The following is a 17527-nucleotide window of genomic DNA, read 5'->3' as shown; positions in this document are numbered from 1 at the left end:
AGACGTCGTTCGCTCCTTTCCTCAAGGTGTGTCCGATCCACTTCCACCTACGTTCACGAATTTCTGAGGCTATCGGCCGTCGATGACACCGACGATGGAGTTCCTCATTGGATATCCAGTTAACAGGCCACCAGGCACGAATGACTTATCGCAGGCACCGGTTAATGAATATCTGCAGTTTTTGCGTTGTCTCCGCTGAGACGCACCACGTTTCGCAGGCATACAGCAGTACGGATTTAACGTTTGAACTAACCATTCGGGTTTTCGTACGTAGAGTGATCTAAATCTGCTCAGCACCTTAGAAGATATGGTACTATCAGACACATGAGAAGACAACTCAGGAAGTGGTGTTTGGTATCCCGACCCCCCTAATGGGGCGTGAAGATCCAGACCCACTAAAACCCTACTCGAGTCTCCAGCCTCAATCCCCCCTGGCACCACCTTATTGGTATTACTTCAGGGAGGGGCTATTGTGCTTAACGCACCCTCTTAGATAACTACTGGACTATGGTAGTTAGGCTATTTACTCGCCGTTGATCGGTTCTCCAGCGGTTTTGTAGCTCAAGTACAATCTGGGTAGCAGACGCATTGACCGCTCCCCAGACGTCCGAGCTAGAACACATCCTTTGGACTAAGTTATCCGGAGTAGTGTCTTGTCCGATCACTGCCTGCATGCTTCTCGCCCCCACGAAACGAGGGAATATAAAGAAAACATGTTCTGCAGTTTCTTCTACATCGACGCATTCGGGACACGCGTGGGACTCCGCATGCCCGAACTTGTGCCGATACTGTCTAAAACAACCATGCCCTGACAGAATCTGTGACAGGTGGAAGTTAACTTCGCCTTGGCGCCTGTCGACCCACTCCCGAACTTTAGCTTGTCGTCGACCATAACTCCCAAGAGTTTTAAGGACCGCGTCGACGAAATAGTGCAGTCCCCGACGCTGATATTTGCTTGCTGCACCGACTTGCGGTTGTTTACCACGATAACCTCCGTTATATGATGCGCTAGCTTCGCAAAGCCGACAATCACAACCCCTACCGGGAACTTTAGCTTCAACACCTCGTCATACATTATGTTCCACAACACCGGGCCCAGTATGGAACCTTGCGGAACCCCTGCGGTGATTGGAACGCACTTCTGACCCTCGTCCGTGTTGTAGCATAGCACACGATTCTGGAAATAATTTTCCAGAATCTTGTACAGCGACACCGGACACTTGAACATTCTGAAGCGAATTGGCAATGGAGTCGAGCGTGACAATTGCGCAATAGCGGATACCTGTCCTCTTGCGCTGGATTGCCACCTTGGCTGTCTTAGTGACAGACTAGATGACATCCACCGTAGATCTGCCTTTTCGGAAGCCGAATTGGTTCCTTGACAGACCGTTTGTACCCTCAGTGTACTGTACAAAGGCATCCCTGGCCTTCCTGATCAGTCTTGGTACCACCATCGGGCGTTGTCTGGTTACCAAGCTGTTGAAAGGCGTCTACCTGCTCAACTTGTTGTCCCGCTACTGTGAAGTTGGTGGAATTGTCAGTGTTCACTACCATAGATTTAGTTTTTGCTACATTGACTGTGAGACCTGCTGCCAGGGAGCTCTCGGAGGGGTCATCTAACTTGCTCTGCATATTAGTTCGGCGTTTTGCGAGCAGGACAATGTCGTCGGCTAGGTCGAGGTCATTTAGCTGCTCCATCGTTAGAGGATTCCAAGGCAATCCTCGATTTGGTCTACTGTCAATTGCTCCAACTAATATCTCAGCCATAACGATGAGAAACCGAAGCGGTGATAAAATGCAGCTCTGTCTCACGCCAGCAGTAACCCTTATGGGGTCGGACAAGACACCGCACAGTGGGACGGTTTCAAAAGTAGTGAGACATAAATAATAGCATCGAAACCTTAAGACATAGCGTAATAGTTGCTTCAGAGAAGTTTCTTCATTCAAAAAGCACTTTTTAGTGGTGATAAAATATTCGGAAATTAGGGTGTACTTAATCAGATACAAAAAATATTTTCTCTATTTTAAGTCAGAAATGATTGCTACCTACCGAAAAGTTGTAGCTAAACTATTCTTGAGAAACTTCGTTGAATACTGAAGATTGCTACCTCTTAAATGAAAGAAGTTATAGAGCCAAACTCTTAGGGACACTCTTAAAAACAGTTTTTTTATCTAGCTCAACTATGAGCAGCTAATCTCACTTATTTTTTGTCAATCAAATTCTGCTGTATCTCACCATGTATAACTTAGGGCGGAACATCTGAGAAAAGTCACCATGAAGGCAACCGTTGTTAAATTGAAAACTATGGAAACCATAGTTGGCGAAAAGTGGATCACGTTCAAATCATCTCAATCTGACGACACCAACTAAACACAATGCCAATTTGATTTATATAACCATTAAGGGTTTGGAGTCGTATTATATTGCTTCAATACATAACTATGTTTAAATTATTGAATATAGCATCAACTAAATATCTATTTAATACTCTAGAATCGCTAAACTGGCGAAAACTTGTGCCGTTACCCTATATTACAAAAGAACATTTTTCAAAGCCTGTAGGCTTCACAGGACAAAGATTCCCAGAATTTCACGAAATGTGGTACGCCGGAATAGAGGACTTATGGACGAGAACAATATTAAAGAATTAGAGGTCCTATTTTCCTAAAAAACTCCAAAGAAAATTTTCCGATCTTCTCGGACATTGCATTTAAAAAAATATATAAACAAGCATCGTAAAACAAATATTTTGATGAAAATGCGAGCCAAATTCCTCAGTAATAGCAAATATGTGAAAACAACGTGACACGGTTTTCTCCGGAACCACGCAACCGATTTCAACAATCTTAGTACCAAACGAAAGCTTTTGCTATCATACAAATTTTCAGCAGGTTTTATTGAAAACAAATAAGTAGTTTAAAAGCTATGCTTAAAATACGGTTTTTGACAAGGTAATAGTTATCGCCTGTTTCTCAGAGATGGCAAAACCGATTTATGTGCAATTAGTCTCATTTGAAAATTAACGTAGCCTAATAGATTACTACTGAATTGTTTTTTTATTGGACGCTTAATTTGAAAGTTATGAGCAATCGTGTACAAAACATCAAAATTAACATTAATTTATAATGATTTTAGCCAAAATAATTTAACTAGTTTCAATCCTTTTAATATTGATCGAGTGATTATAACACTGCGAATATATCTGCAAAATTTCATAACAATTGGTTTTACCGGTCAAAAGATATGTAAAAATGACTGATGAAGTTTATTCAAGATCATCATCATCATCATCATCATCAGCATCATCATCATCATCATCATCATCAAGAAAACTTTACTGATGTGAATCAGTAGGACCAAACCTCAAAAACGCGATAATCTATACCTATAAAGAACGATTTCTGTCTGTCTGTCTGTCTGTCCGTATGTTCCTTATAGAATCGAAAACTACTGAACCAATCGGCATGAAAATATGCATGTAGAGTAGAGTGTCCCAAAATAGCACTATGTCAGAAAACCCGGGGGCTCACCCCTCAAATGATAGCTTAGGGTGTCACAACAAAACTTTTATATGACGTCAACAATGGGTACCGCGATTTAGGGGTCGCACATTTGAGTTTTATGAAAAAATGGCATTTTTCAGGAGTAAATTCAAAAAAAATATTTTTAGAGATGTTAAAGTAGGTGAAAAAAGGTACTTAACTATTTTTTCATAATCATTGGGATCTGATACATTCATAAAAAAGTTATGATGACATGTCTGGAGTCATATTTGGTTACAAAAATTGATTGAGTTCGGGAAAAATTTAAAATTTTCGAAATTTCATTTAAATAAATATCAAAACAGGGTATCGAACAGTGTCCCAGGGCAACGTAGCTATACTGTATAGATGGGAAATTTTATGACGAATAACTTTGCCGAAGAAAGTAAGGACGTCTTTTTAAATCTCGTAGAGATATTTACTGTTTTCTGAAGGCGGAACAAAACACATTTCTGTAATTTTTAAATTTTAGCAGTTTCATGTGAAAGAGGTAAATGAAAAAACTATTTACTCTAAACGTCACTTGTGTTTTTGATAAGAGGAAACATGCACCATCCAAAGAATTTGGCACCATTAAGGCTCAAGAATCATTTTTAAAAAGGGCGTAATTATTTTAATAGGTACTATGTTTGAGAAATTGTATCCCCTGACACTAGGTTTGCTCCATAATGAAGCCTAAGCGTCAGTTTGTGAAAATTGAGTTTTAAACATGAAAAAATAAACACTGAAAAAAATTCACTGTGTTCTAACGTCAGGTAAAAATGTAAAATTAAAATATACAGGAAATGGTAACTTCGATTTTTTTTTGGAAAAATAGTGGTGATTTGATGCATTTTGAGACTTTTTCTGAAATGGTGCAACATTTATCAAAGGATTTTGTAGAACAATGACCTTTATGAATATTTTGTAACCTAAGATTATTATTATATTTCTTATTACTATTCTTATATTTCTCGTTATACATATATGTAATGTGAATTTGAAGAACAACTTCGTATGTGCTTGACAACATGTGTTCAAAATAATGATTAGCTTCTAAATGCAGCCGTATTTAAGATATTTGATTTAAGATATTTGATATATAAGATTTTATTTTTTTATTTTAAACGTGCCCTTTTCCTATGTTATCCGTGTTATATTACCAAGTTAGCAACTAGAATAAATATTACCTTTCAATTTGTCTGAATACACCTTGCTGATTCTACCATCTACTGATAGTACAAAAAGGGTCAAAAAAATTTCAGTGTTTATTTTTTCAGGTTTAAAAATCAACTTTCTACAACTCACGCTTAGGCATCACTTTGGAGCAACCCTAGTTTCGGGAGATAAGATTTTTCAAACATAGTACCTTTAAAAATAAGTACGTCCTTTTTAAAGTGATTCTTGATCCTAAATGGTGCTAAATTCTGTGGAAGGTGCATATTTCTTCCTATCAAACACGTAGGTAACGTTTAGAATAAATACGTTTTATCATTTACCTTTTTCACGTGGAACTACTAAAATTTGAAAATTTCGGAAATATGTTTGGTCCCGCCTTCAGAAAAACGTGAATACCTCAGCGAGATTTGAACATACGTCCGTATTTTCTTCGGCAAAGTTGTTTGTCATAAAATTTCTCATCTATACAGTATACGTACGTTACTCTGATATACTGTTCGATACCCTGTTTTGACGTTTATTTAAATGAAATTTCAAAAATTTTAAATTTTTGCCAAATTCAATAAATTTTTGTAACCAAATATGACTCCAGACATGCCACCATAACTTTTTTATGAATGTATCAGATCCCAATGATTGTGAAAAAAAATATTTAAGTATCTTTTTTTACCCACTTTACCATTTCTAAAAATATTTTTCTGAATTTACTCCTGAAAAATGCCATTTTTTCATAAAACTCTAATGTGCGACCCCTAAATCGCGGCAACCAATGTTGACGTCATATAAAAGTTTTGTTGTGACACCCTAAGCTATCATTTGAGGGTTGAGCCTCCGGGTTTTCTGACATAGTGCTATTTTGGGACACTCTAATGTAGAGGTTTTTAGGGGCCAGGAAAGGTTTTAGTGATGGTTAGAAACCCCTCCCCCCACTAAGAGGGGGGGGGCTCCCATACAAATGAAACACAAATTTCTGCATAACTCGACAACTCATCAAGCAAATAGAACAAAATTTCGCATGCGGGTGTTTTCGGTGACAAGAATTTATTCTATGGTAAATTGAGACCCCTCCCCTCTTTATAAGGGGAATTATAACTCCTCTCCTCTTTAAAAGGGGGGGGGGGTTCCATACGAATTTCCTCATAACTCGAGAACTAATCAAGCAAATGGAACCAAATTTGGCATGTGAAGGTTTTCGAGGGCAAGAATATTTTCTATAGTAAATTAGGACCCCTCCCCACTTTAAGAGGGGGGGCTCCTGTACCAAAGAAACTCAATTTCCCTCATAAATCGAGAACTAATCAAGCAAATGGAACCAAATTTGGCATGTGGGTGTTTTTGGAGACAAAAATTTTTTCTATGATGAATTGGGACCCCTCCCCGTTTTAAGAGGGGGGATCCTATACACATGAAATACAAATTTCCTCATAACTGAAGAACTAATCAAGCAAATGGAACAAAATTTGGCATGTGAAAGTTGTCGAGGGCAAGAATATTTTCTATGGTGAATAAGGACCCCTCCCCACTTTAAGAGGGGGGGGGGCTCCTATACAAACTAAATACAAATTTCCTCATAACTCGAGAACTAATCAAGCAAATGGAACAAAATTTGGCACGTGGGTGTTTTTCGAGACAAATTTTTTTTCTATGATGAATTGGGACCCCTCCCCACTTTAGGAAGGGGGCTCCTATACAAATGAAATGCAAATTTCCTCATAACTCGAGAATTAATCAAGCAAATGGAACCAAATTTGGCATGTGAAAGTTTTCTAGGGCATGAATATTTTCTATGGTGAATTAGAACCCCTCCCCACTTTAAGAGGGTGGGCTCCTATACAAAAGAAATACAAATTTCCTCATAACTCGAGAACTAATCAAGCAATTGGAACCAAATTTGACACGTGGGTGTTTTTGGAGACAAAAAATTTTTCTATGGTGAACTGGGACCCCTCCTCACTTTAGGAGGGGGGGCTCCTATACAAATGAAATACAAATTTCCTCATAACTCGAGAGCTAATCAAGGAAATGAAACCAAATTTGCCATGTGAAAGTTTTCGAGGGCAAGAATATTTTCTATGGTGAATTAGGACCCCTCCCAACTCTAAGAGGGGGGGCTCCTATAGAAACGAAATACAAATTTCCTCATAACTCGAGAACTAATCAAGCAAATGGAACCAAATTTGGCACGTGGGTGTTTTTGGAGACAACAATTTTTTCTATGATGAATTGGGACCCCTTCCCACTTTAGGAGGGGGGCTCCTATACAAATGAAATTCAAATTTCCTCATAACTCGAGAACCAATCAAGCAAATAGAACCAAATTTGGCATGTGGAGGTTTCTGGAGGCAAAAATATTTTCTATGGTGAATTATGACCCCTCCCAACTTTAAGAGGGGGTGCTTCTACACAAATGAAATACAAATTTCCTCATGATTCGAGAACTAATCAAGCAAATGGAACCATATTTGGCATGTGGGTGTTTTTGGAGGCAACCATTTTTTCTATAATGAATTAGGACCTCTTACCTTTTTAAGAGGGGGGGCTCTCATACAAACGAAATACAAATTTCCTCATAACTCTAGAACTAATCAAGCAAATGGAACCAAATTTATCATGTGGGTGTTTTTGTAGGCAAGAATATTTTCTATGGTATATTTTCTATGGATTTCCCCACTTTAAGAGGGGGGGCTCCTATACTAATGGAAAACAAATTTCCTCATAACTCGAGAACTAATCAAGCAAATGGAACCCAATTTGACATGTAAGTGGTTTTGGACGCAAGATTTTTTTCTATGGTGAATTGAGACCCCTCTCTTCTTTAGAAAGCGAGTTATGGCCCATCTCCCCTTTAAGAGGGTGGGCTTCCATACAAATGAAATGCAAATTTCCTCTTATTTCGAGAACTAATCAATCAAATGGAACCAAATTTGGCATGTGGCAGTTTTAGATGGCAGAAATTTTTTCTATGGTGAAATACGACCCCTTCCCCTTTTAAGAGGGGAGCTCCCATACAAATGAAATTCAAATTTCCTTATAACTTGAGAACTAATCAAGCAAATGGAACCAAATTTGGCATGTGGGAGATTTTGGAGTCTTGAATTTATTTTACGATAGTTAGAGACCTCTCACCCCTGTGGTAGGGGGATATGGACTCTCATACAAATAAAACAGAAATTTTTGCGAAACTCAAAAACTAATCGAACTCGAGAAATTCGAGACTCTTCCATAAAACATTAGTCAATACAAGACCACAAAAACTATCTATAGTAACACTAGATCATTCAGGACGAGACGGTCGCGAGTGTTGCCGGTGACCCGCCGTCGGAAGCGCCGCCCACTGGGGGCTTGCAAAACTCGAGATTGTGACAAAGATCATCCGAGTTTCATGATTTATGTACAACACAGGTTAATTTGTGGCAATACGAAGTTTGTCGGGTCAGCTAGTTTACTATAACGTAAAAATGTGTTTCTTCGGAGTTTAATTCATAAAATATACCACAATTTGTTATACTATTAGGGTGACCGTGAATCCACCTAATAGAGTGGACCAAATTTTTGTTATTTTAAATGCACCCACAAAATATCACATCTTTACAAAAATTGTAGAACACACTAAAATAAGCAACTTTGCTGCATATAAGGCTTGTTCGCGAAAAAATCTGGATACCTCAATTTTACAAACAAACAAATTTGCTAGAAGTTTAATCCATGAAACAATTTCATATCATTTATGTGTGTATCGTTAATAATTATCAAGCAAATTAACATTAGGTACTTATTTGGTCTGCATGAGAAATTGGCGAACTTTGGCGAAAGTGAGTGCAGACTTGTTGGCAACCAATTTAGCTGCGTTTATCCAAGATTTTCGAAATTTATCTATAGTTGCTGCTTGTTGTTTGTGCTGGGACCAAAGCTCTCTCTTCACCAAAGCCCAATACCGCTCGATGGGGCGTAACTCTGGACAGTTAGGTGGATTCGCCTCCTTCGGTACAATATGGACTCCATTAGCATCATACCATTCCAAAACATCTTTGGCGTAGTGACAGGATGCCAAATCAGGCCAAAACAGTGAGGGTACATCCTGTCTGTGTAGGAACGGTAACAATCGTTTCTGCAGGCATTCTTCAAGGTATATTTCCTTGTTAACCGTTCCTGTAGTGATGTAACTTTTGTTTGCTCGACCACAGCTGCAAATGGCCTGCCATACTAAATATTTTTTGGGGAACTTGGAAGAAATTCTTTGTCCTAAAATGCTCTGCAACGCTATTCCGTTTCATGGAAGTGTAAAAAGACATACCAGGAAGCTGTTTAAAGTCTTCTAGGACATACGTTTCATCGTCCATTATAACGCATGGAAACTACTTCGTTAAATATTCGCGATAAAGTTTACGAGCGCGTGTTTTGGCCGTCGTATTTTGCTTATCATTACGGTTTGGCACAGTCCTCACCTTGCAAGACTTCATGCCTTGTTGTTGCTCAGAAGTGTGCACGAATGTTGGCGACATTTTTATTTTACGAGCAACGGTACGTACAGAAAGATCTGGTTTCCTCGGTAATATTTGTTTTACCTTCGCATCCTTGTGGTGGTTCTAGAGATGGTCGGGTATGAAAATTTGAATACCCGAACCCGACCCGTACCCGATCAAGAAAAAAATTAAAAACCCGAACCCGCAAGTTTATTATTTTTGATACCCGAACCCGACCGCAACCCGACGGGTACGGGACGGTCCCGGGTACCCGACCATCTTTAGTGTTAAAAAGGTCAATAGAGTTACCCGACCCGACCCGTACCCGGTTTCAAAAACAAAAATTAAGAACCCGTACCCGACCCGAACCCGCAAATTTTTGTTTTCAATACCCGAACCCGACCCGAATCCGGCGGGTACGGGTACGGGTGCGGGTTTCGGGCAAATTTTCCGCTACCCGACCATCTCTAGGTGGTTCCTCAGATCCATTTTTGTTCCACTTCCCTTCTTCCTAGCTGTTGTCAAGCAAGTATCGAACCATTTTAAAACACTGTGAACAGTGCTTGGTGGAAATCCAAGCTTTTTGGCAAGTTTCCTTAACGAGAGATCCGGATTTTCATTGCGACCGCACACAATTGCTTTTCGCACCTGCTCTTCTTTCGACGCCATTTTACGCTGAGCGCTTGTAATATAAAAAGAAGTCTCCACTCGGCTGATAACTTTTTCTATGCAGATCATTTCATGACATTAAAACAATAAGCCTCAGCTGATATTCACAAATCTGGCTACCCTGCGTTGGTGATGGAGGTGCCCATTCGGCTGCTCATACGACCGCGGCGGGTGCGGGTGCTGCTGCATGCTGTTTGTAATTGATTGACTCTCTCGCGTTTCGCGAGGATCCTTTTTCTCTGCGCTCTCATGCGCCAATCATGCTTTATGGGTTTCGTTCGATGCTCGGTTGTTCTGACTGAGGCCCACTCGGCGGTTGTACGATTCTAGCTATATGTCGAGTGGAAATTATGCCCCACAGCATCATTATCGCTCGCTGCTACTGCTGCTGCTGCCGCCGCGGTAGCACGGTGTAGACCTTTTCAACTTTAATGTTTAAGTTGCATACTTTGGGCTTCAATTGTTTCGTGTGTATGGTAAAATAACTAGCGGTAGACCTGTTGTGCAATACTTCACACGTATTGTCTTTGTTAGTTTAAAATCTTCACCGAGAAGCGTCTATGTTATATAATGATACGGTACCAAATTACGTTAAAAGTTTCAATTTTGGTAATGGCTAGGCTAGGCTCCCCGCGATCAAACGATCCACTTAACAATATGTAAGCATCGCATTTGTTAGATTGTTTTGAAAGCGATAGGCGCTAGGTTACATCCTGCATAGCTCTTATCGTTTGTGTTTCCTTTTTTTCCACCAGGGGTGGAATAATTTACGTAACATGAAAGAATGTGAATGTGAATGGAAATAGTCTTTTCTATTCCACATTCCATAGCTTGTCCCGAAGCGCATTTAGATTGTTATTGCGAGCTTGCTGGCTTCTGCATCTTCCTTGCCGCTGCATAATGATTCATCCTCGTCTCTAAGTTGGCGCTTACCATCGTGTGTTTATCTTGCCAACTCGACGCGCAGCAGCCATTGTGGACCAGAGTTTCAGTTTTTGTAGCATCCATTCTATCGGCAGAATGACGACTTGTTTGATACCTGTTGCAAATGGTATTAAAAGAATAGCTCGCAGTTACTATGCGCAAAATAAACTCATTATAAAGGGAATTCCTGTAGTGGGGTGGTGGCGGTTCAGAAGAACGAGCTCTTCAGTAATTAGTGGAAACGATGATGAAGATGATGCAGGCTGCTTGCTTTTGTGTGAACATAGGTTTTAATGACGTATTTTGCGAAAGCTAAAATCTATTTGGTACATAGATCTACATATGCTGGAGGATTACTGTTCATTTACCTACATGATGATGTACGATGCACTTTACACGTCGTCGAAAAATCTGTTGCGAATTGTACAGCTGTTTCATACAATTTTATTCAATAATTCAGTACGTGGCAGAAGTTATTTCAATTCATTCAATACAAATTTTATTACATGAGGAGAAGGGAATCCATACCGTGAACCGAAATAAATTTAATTGAAATGTAATATACCTTAGGTTCTAAACGGCATTCCACGTGCGACAAATCACGTAGAAGAAGGAAGAACATGCTGGCAACATGAACACAACGCGGTAGGATACTTATCGGGCCCGTATCGGGCCGGGCCGGTAACGATGGTCAAAGTTCAGTGAAACTCAATTACGAACTTGAACTTGTTGTTCCAACTGTGGTTGGCACTAAAAATAGCATCGGTCCGTTCGCAGTTGTAATATTGTATGAGCCTTGAGAATAGCCTTTTCCGTTTGAGAAAGAGGAAATAAAAAATGAAAATATAGAGTCTTCGAACAGGAACGAGACTTTTTAGCGTCCCTAAGAGAGAAAGCGTTCAGTGAAGAACTATATGACCAGTTGTATCAGTTACAACCGGACAAGATAATCAGTGCGGTTATCAGCCTGTATCGATTTGCTGTTTGTCCCATCTCCGCATGCATGCCGTAGAAAAGAGCAGAACTACCCGGAAAAGGTAAGATAATTTGCTGCGTCCGCCCCGGGGCGGCGGATATGGACAAACTGCTATGCAAAGGAGGATCGTCGTCGTTGTCGTAGACAAATCGGCAGGATAGCAAGTCTGCCTGGAAAGAATGCCAAATGAGATGGCTGATTTATACGGGGAATTTGTGCTGCATGCCAGACGTTGAGTTTGCCGGCCGTGGTGTGGCTCGTGGCGAACAGCAAAACCAGCTTAAGTTTATCATTCTGCTGCCAATTTCGTGCTGCCGGCTGATGCTGGTGCTGCTGCACACCGTGACGGTCGGTGGTTTGGTGAGAATTGCACTTTTTGCTGTGCTTAAATCTATATGCAGGTATTTATGCGTCTTTGCTATGTAGTGTCCTATGGTCCCGACACGGGTTGTTAATATATGGCAATATGTCCTGAAAAGGATGATAATTGCGAGACGCATAAATCGGTTCTCGGTGTTCATTATTCACGTTAATAATTTTGGTGCGTGTCTCAATATAAATATATATGCGCACTGAGAGCCGCGATTGCGTTGACTGGAGGTCAAAAGTTCACTGCGTATAAAAGATGCAGTCGTGCGGAAAGCAGGTTGGCTTTGTTTAATTTAACTGATTTCATTGCACGGTACGTATGTAAGTGTAAGGTGCTTTGCAGGAGAACTGTGCGAGAATCCCGTAACGTATACAATATTGGACGACCGTTTGAGTCCTGATTTCTCGCCTCGAACCAAGAGATAAAACACGTTCGAAACAGTTGTTCAAAGTGGGTGATTTTTTTTCCGGGCGGTCTTATATGCGGGCAGCTTGAAAGTTTATGGTATGCTACTTTGCTGTACTCGTTGGGATTCGAGCATACGGTCTGCGCTATTCTCAATGAAATTTAATTCATCATGATACGGGTGTAACTGGACGGTAAACCGTGCTTTGTTACGGTTTAACTTGTTTAATTTATCCCTTTTCACAAGGGTTTGTAAAATTCTACATAGGTCATACACATGATCGATTTGCTCAGACCCGATCAGGCGATCATAACAGGGTTATATCAGTTTTATAACATATTATGATTCGTAATTTATCTAATTTACAACTACCGTTGTTACAAAAATTGGTAACAAAACAGTTCATAACCTGTTATAATTATGTTAGCTCATCCTGACTGGGCACGGTTTAGGGTCAGTTCGTTCGTAATGGCCAGGTGATGCCTTCAAATATAATACAAGTCACCCACATTCCAATCTAAGCAACAATGTAAGTTTTACTGTACGCTTATGGCGGTTTTCATGACTAATTTTGGTCTTAAATGCCTTCATAAGAGTGTAATAAAACCCAAAACGTTACTTGGGAACTGATTTCTCTATCATCATCTTTAATCAGACCGCACAGCCATATTGGACTACAAAGGCTCTAAGTCAAACTTCTCGATTTTCGGTTCGTTTTTAGCAAATCATTTTTCTATAGATAATATAAGGAAAAGCCCATATTTTGCTCCACCTACTGACAACAACTCTCTTAGTTATGTAAAGAAAAACTTATTCGTGATTGACTAAGGTAAACGATCGAAATGATCGTGTTTACCTAAAAGAGTGATTTTCTGGGAATTGAAATGTTAGGATGGTTATTAGAAGTCAAGTGCCGCCATCTGTAATAGTTTGAACATGGGATGCTGAAGTAAGCCGGGACCTCCCGTACCAAACACTTACATACTTAACACTTATATATAGAATCACCCCTCTACAAAATTCAAATAAAGCAAGTAAACTAATCAAAGAAAAATTTCAAAGTTCTTTTTCTTCAGAAGTAAGAAATACACCAATTTTTTTTTTGCAATTTTTGTGAATCTGAAAGATGTTTTTGAAAGAAAATTAATCTTGAACGCTTGGGATCATTGCATATCACGATTCAGAGATACTCTGACCCTCAGGGTTGAATTTATGGCATTTAGAGCAATAGACCAAGGAGTGGTTACAATAGACCATGATTATGAGGCATTATTTTGCTCTCTGAAAATAAATAAAAACACCCACTACCAACAACATTAGTATAAGTTGATTTTAAAAAGAATATAAAATGGAAGTACTTACTTTACTTTAGTTTTACTTTAGTGGCAACGGTCCGTTACCGATCCTGCGCCGAACGAATTATAGTCCTCCAGTACCGTCGGTCCTGGGCTGCCGTTCTCCAATCCTCACGAACACCAGCTGAACGTGCATCGTCTTCGACAGCACACACCCACCGGGTGCGGGGTCTGCCTCGGAGTCTACGGCCTCTTCCTGGTTCTCTGCTGAAAATAGTTTTGGCTACTCTTTCATCGGGCATTCTGGCCACGTGTCCAGCCCACCGCAGCCTGCCACATTGCACTACCTTCACTATATCAGCATATTTGTATACTTGGTACAGCTCGTGATTCATGCGTCTGCGCCACACTCCATTTTCCATTTTGCCACCAAGTATAGATCGCAGAATTTTACGCTCAAAAACCCCAAGCACTCGCCGATCAGCTTCCTTTAGCGTCCATGATTCGTGTCCGTAAAGGGCCACCGGGAGGATTAGTGTTCTGTAGAGCGCCAGTTTTGTGCGAATTTGCAAACTACGGGACTTCAGCTGGCTACGTAATCCGTAGAAAGCCCGATTCGCGGCTGCAACTCGTCGTTTCACTTCGCGGTTTACATCGTTGTCACATGTCACGAGTGTACCAAGGTATATAAATTCCTCCACTACTTCATATCGTTCCCCATCTAACTCCACCTCGGCACCAACACCACTTGAGCTCCCACGTTCCCTACCAGCAACCATGTACTTCGTTTTGGCGGTATTAATGGTAAGTCCCAATCTCGCTGCTTCCCTTTTAAAGGGCCTAAAGGCCTCTTCTACTGCTCTACGGTTGATTCCGATGATATCGACGTCATCCGCAAAACCAAGAAGCATGTGAGATTTCGTGATGATAGTTCCATTCCTTTCCACGTTTGCTCTTCGTAATGCACCTTCCAAGGCAATGTTGAATAGCAGGTTAGAGAGTGCGTCCCCTTGCTTCAGTCCATCCAACGTCACAAAAGCAGCTGAGGTCTCACCCGCTATTCTAACGCATGATTTGGATCCATCCAGCGTCGCACGAATCAGCGTAACTAGTTTCGTCGGAAAACCATGTTCTAGCATTATCTGCCACAGCTCATTTCGTTTAACTGAATCGTACGCCGCTTTAAAATCCACAAACAGATGGTGTGTCTGCAAGTTGTACTCCCGGAACTTGTCTAGCAACTGGCGCAGGGTAAACATCTGATCCGTCGTGGAGCGACCCTCACGAAAACCCGCTTGGTACTCGCCGACGAAGGACTCCGCTAACGGTCTCAGTCTGCAGAACAGGATACGGGAAAGCACCTTGTAGGCAGAATTGAGCAATGTAATTCCTCGATAGTGTAAGTCCTCGATGGAAGTAATAATACACAAAAACTGAAGGAATTATTAAATTTATTTGTTATACCTAAGTAACACTTTGAGTTTTATTGCTCTTTTGTGACGGTAGTTATGACCAATTTAGTAATAAAATCCGTCATAAAACCTTCAATGCTGCTTGAGTATTTATTAGTTGAATTTCTTTAGTTGATAATGAAGAATTGCGTTAGAAAAATTGTTGCAAATAGCATGTTTCACCGTAGGAAAAGAGAGAGAGAGAGAGAGAAAGAGAGAGAGAGAGAGAGAGAGAGAGAGAGAGAGAGAGAGAGAGAGAGAGACATAAAAACAGAGCGAAAGAAAATGAGAGAAATAAAAAGAGATAGGAGACTGAGAATAGATAGAAAGAGTAAGACAGGTAGAAAACGAAAGAGAAATAGAAAGAGAAAGCGAGATACAAAGAGATATATAGAATATAAAAGAATGTAAGATAGAAAGAGACATCCAGATATAATGAGATAGTGAGTCAAAAAGAGAAAGAGAGATACAACGAAAGAGAAAGAGACACAACGAAAAAGTAAGAGAGTTTAAAAGAATGAGAGAAGGGCAGAGGAATACAGACGAATAAAAAGGGAAACAGACTCAGAAAGAGAAACAGAAGCGTAATTCTCGTAGAAACGGGATTGCTACTGACCCGCGGTCTTCAAATATTGAAAGTTTAACTTGATTGGTTGAAAATGGTTTAAAAATGAGAATTACACTTTTAATACATCAAACATCTATATATCTCTCGTTCACCAAATTTGAAAAAAAGTTGAATTTTTAGCACACCTTGATATCTTTATCATATGATATTTCCTAAATTGGCAATGAACCTAATAAGAAATGACGTGGTTCCGGTTTTCCAACGAAGTTAAACTTTTTTGGCGACCATCTTGGATATGGTCGCGATACTGAATTTTATCAGACAATCGCCTTTCTCTCCAAGAGCGCACCAACCGATTTTCATTTTAAGATCGCCATTGGAAAGCACTTTCATTTTGTTAATATTTAGTAATGCACTCCTAATTTGGTAAATGCATTTTATAGCATTTTTTCTCAACTCTCCAGAACCATGTCACTTGTTATTAGTTCCAATGGCAAATATCATATGATAAAAACATCAAGGTTTGGTCAAATTCAACTTTTTTAGAACTGTCCGAGTGTCTGGCCCCTTGGTGAATGAGACTATTTTCAACCAATCAAGCACAACACTTTGAAGATTTTGTGTTAGTAGTGACATCGTTTGAACGAGAATTACTCAGGAATAGAAAGATGGATACAAAGAGAAATAGAAATGTAGAGACAGGAAGAGATAGAGTGAATAAACGAAGGAGAAAAAGAGTATAAATACAGAGATACACAGAGAAATAAAGTGATAAATAATGAGAGAGAAAGAGAGAAAGAACGAGCGAGAAAGAAATACAGAACGTAAGACAGACAGATAGAAAGAGAGAGAGAAAGAGAGAGAGAGAGAGAGAGAGAGAGAGAGAGAGAGAGAGAGAGAGAGAGAGAGAGAGAGAGAGAGAGAGAGAGAGAGAGAGAGAGAGAGAGAGAGAGAGAGAGAGAGAGAGAGAGAGAGGCGTTATGTCAGCCTACTAATCGCACTGTTTCCAATTTAAAAGGCCTAAAGAAGCATGAGAGATTTCGCCATTATATGTAGTCCCGTTCCTTTTAGGGATGCCACGTATACCCCCACCCCCCTTCCTTTCTGCTCTTCCCCTCCTTCACCAAAAATTTTCATTTCTTTACCCTACCTTCTTTTCATCAATTGTAGAACCATCGTTTCAAAAAATATTAATATATATGTATGACCGCATTTCAAGGTCAAGACCAACCCGGTAACAATGTGACAGCTCCCATACAAATCAAACGTACCTAAAACTGCTGGTTCATGGTTCACGACAGATATTTGAAAGCGGCGTAAAAATCAAAGAAAGAGCTTATTATCATTTTTTTGGCAAAAAATCTCTTGTGCATATAAGAACTGAATTGGTTTATTATTTCAATAGAGCATTTTACGAACTGACAACATTACGTCAAGTACCAAAACGTTTCCGTGGTAATGACAATAGCAGCATAACTGGTTCTTCTGTCATAATAAAATGGTCTATTTGGTTCTGTCATGTAACAGAGTGTTTTTTATACAACTGAAACAATCTCTATAGCTTGGATCTATTCTTGAATTTTGTTTAACTTGCTCATTTTGAATTGCGCAGCGGATAACTTTCAATGAAACACGCAATATTTAAATACTTTAGACCAGACAACTCGTACACAAGAGTAACAATCTTGTAATAAATACCGCTTT

The 17527-nt window shown here is 39.9% G+C and overlaps 1 protein-coding gene across 1 annotated transcript in view; it reads left to right on the top strand.

The window, feature by feature from the left end:
- The window catches only part of LOC128735324 (serine/threonine-protein kinase S6KL), a 63521-nt gene that overhangs the window by 32602 nt on the left and 13392 nt on the right, over positions 1-17527 (top strand). The gene's annotated exons all lie outside the window — the stretch shown is intronic.

The sequence above is a fragment of the Sabethes cyaneus genome, chromosome 1 (genome assembly GCF_943734655.1).
Source record: "Sabethes cyaneus chromosome 1, idSabCyanKW18_F2, whole genome shotgun sequence".
Classification (NCBI taxonomy): Eukaryota; Metazoa; Arthropoda; class Insecta; order Diptera; family Culicidae; genus Sabethes; species Sabethes cyaneus.
The sequence above is the reverse complement of the archived record's forward strand: the minus strand, read 5'-3'. Positions and strand labels throughout refer to the sequence as shown.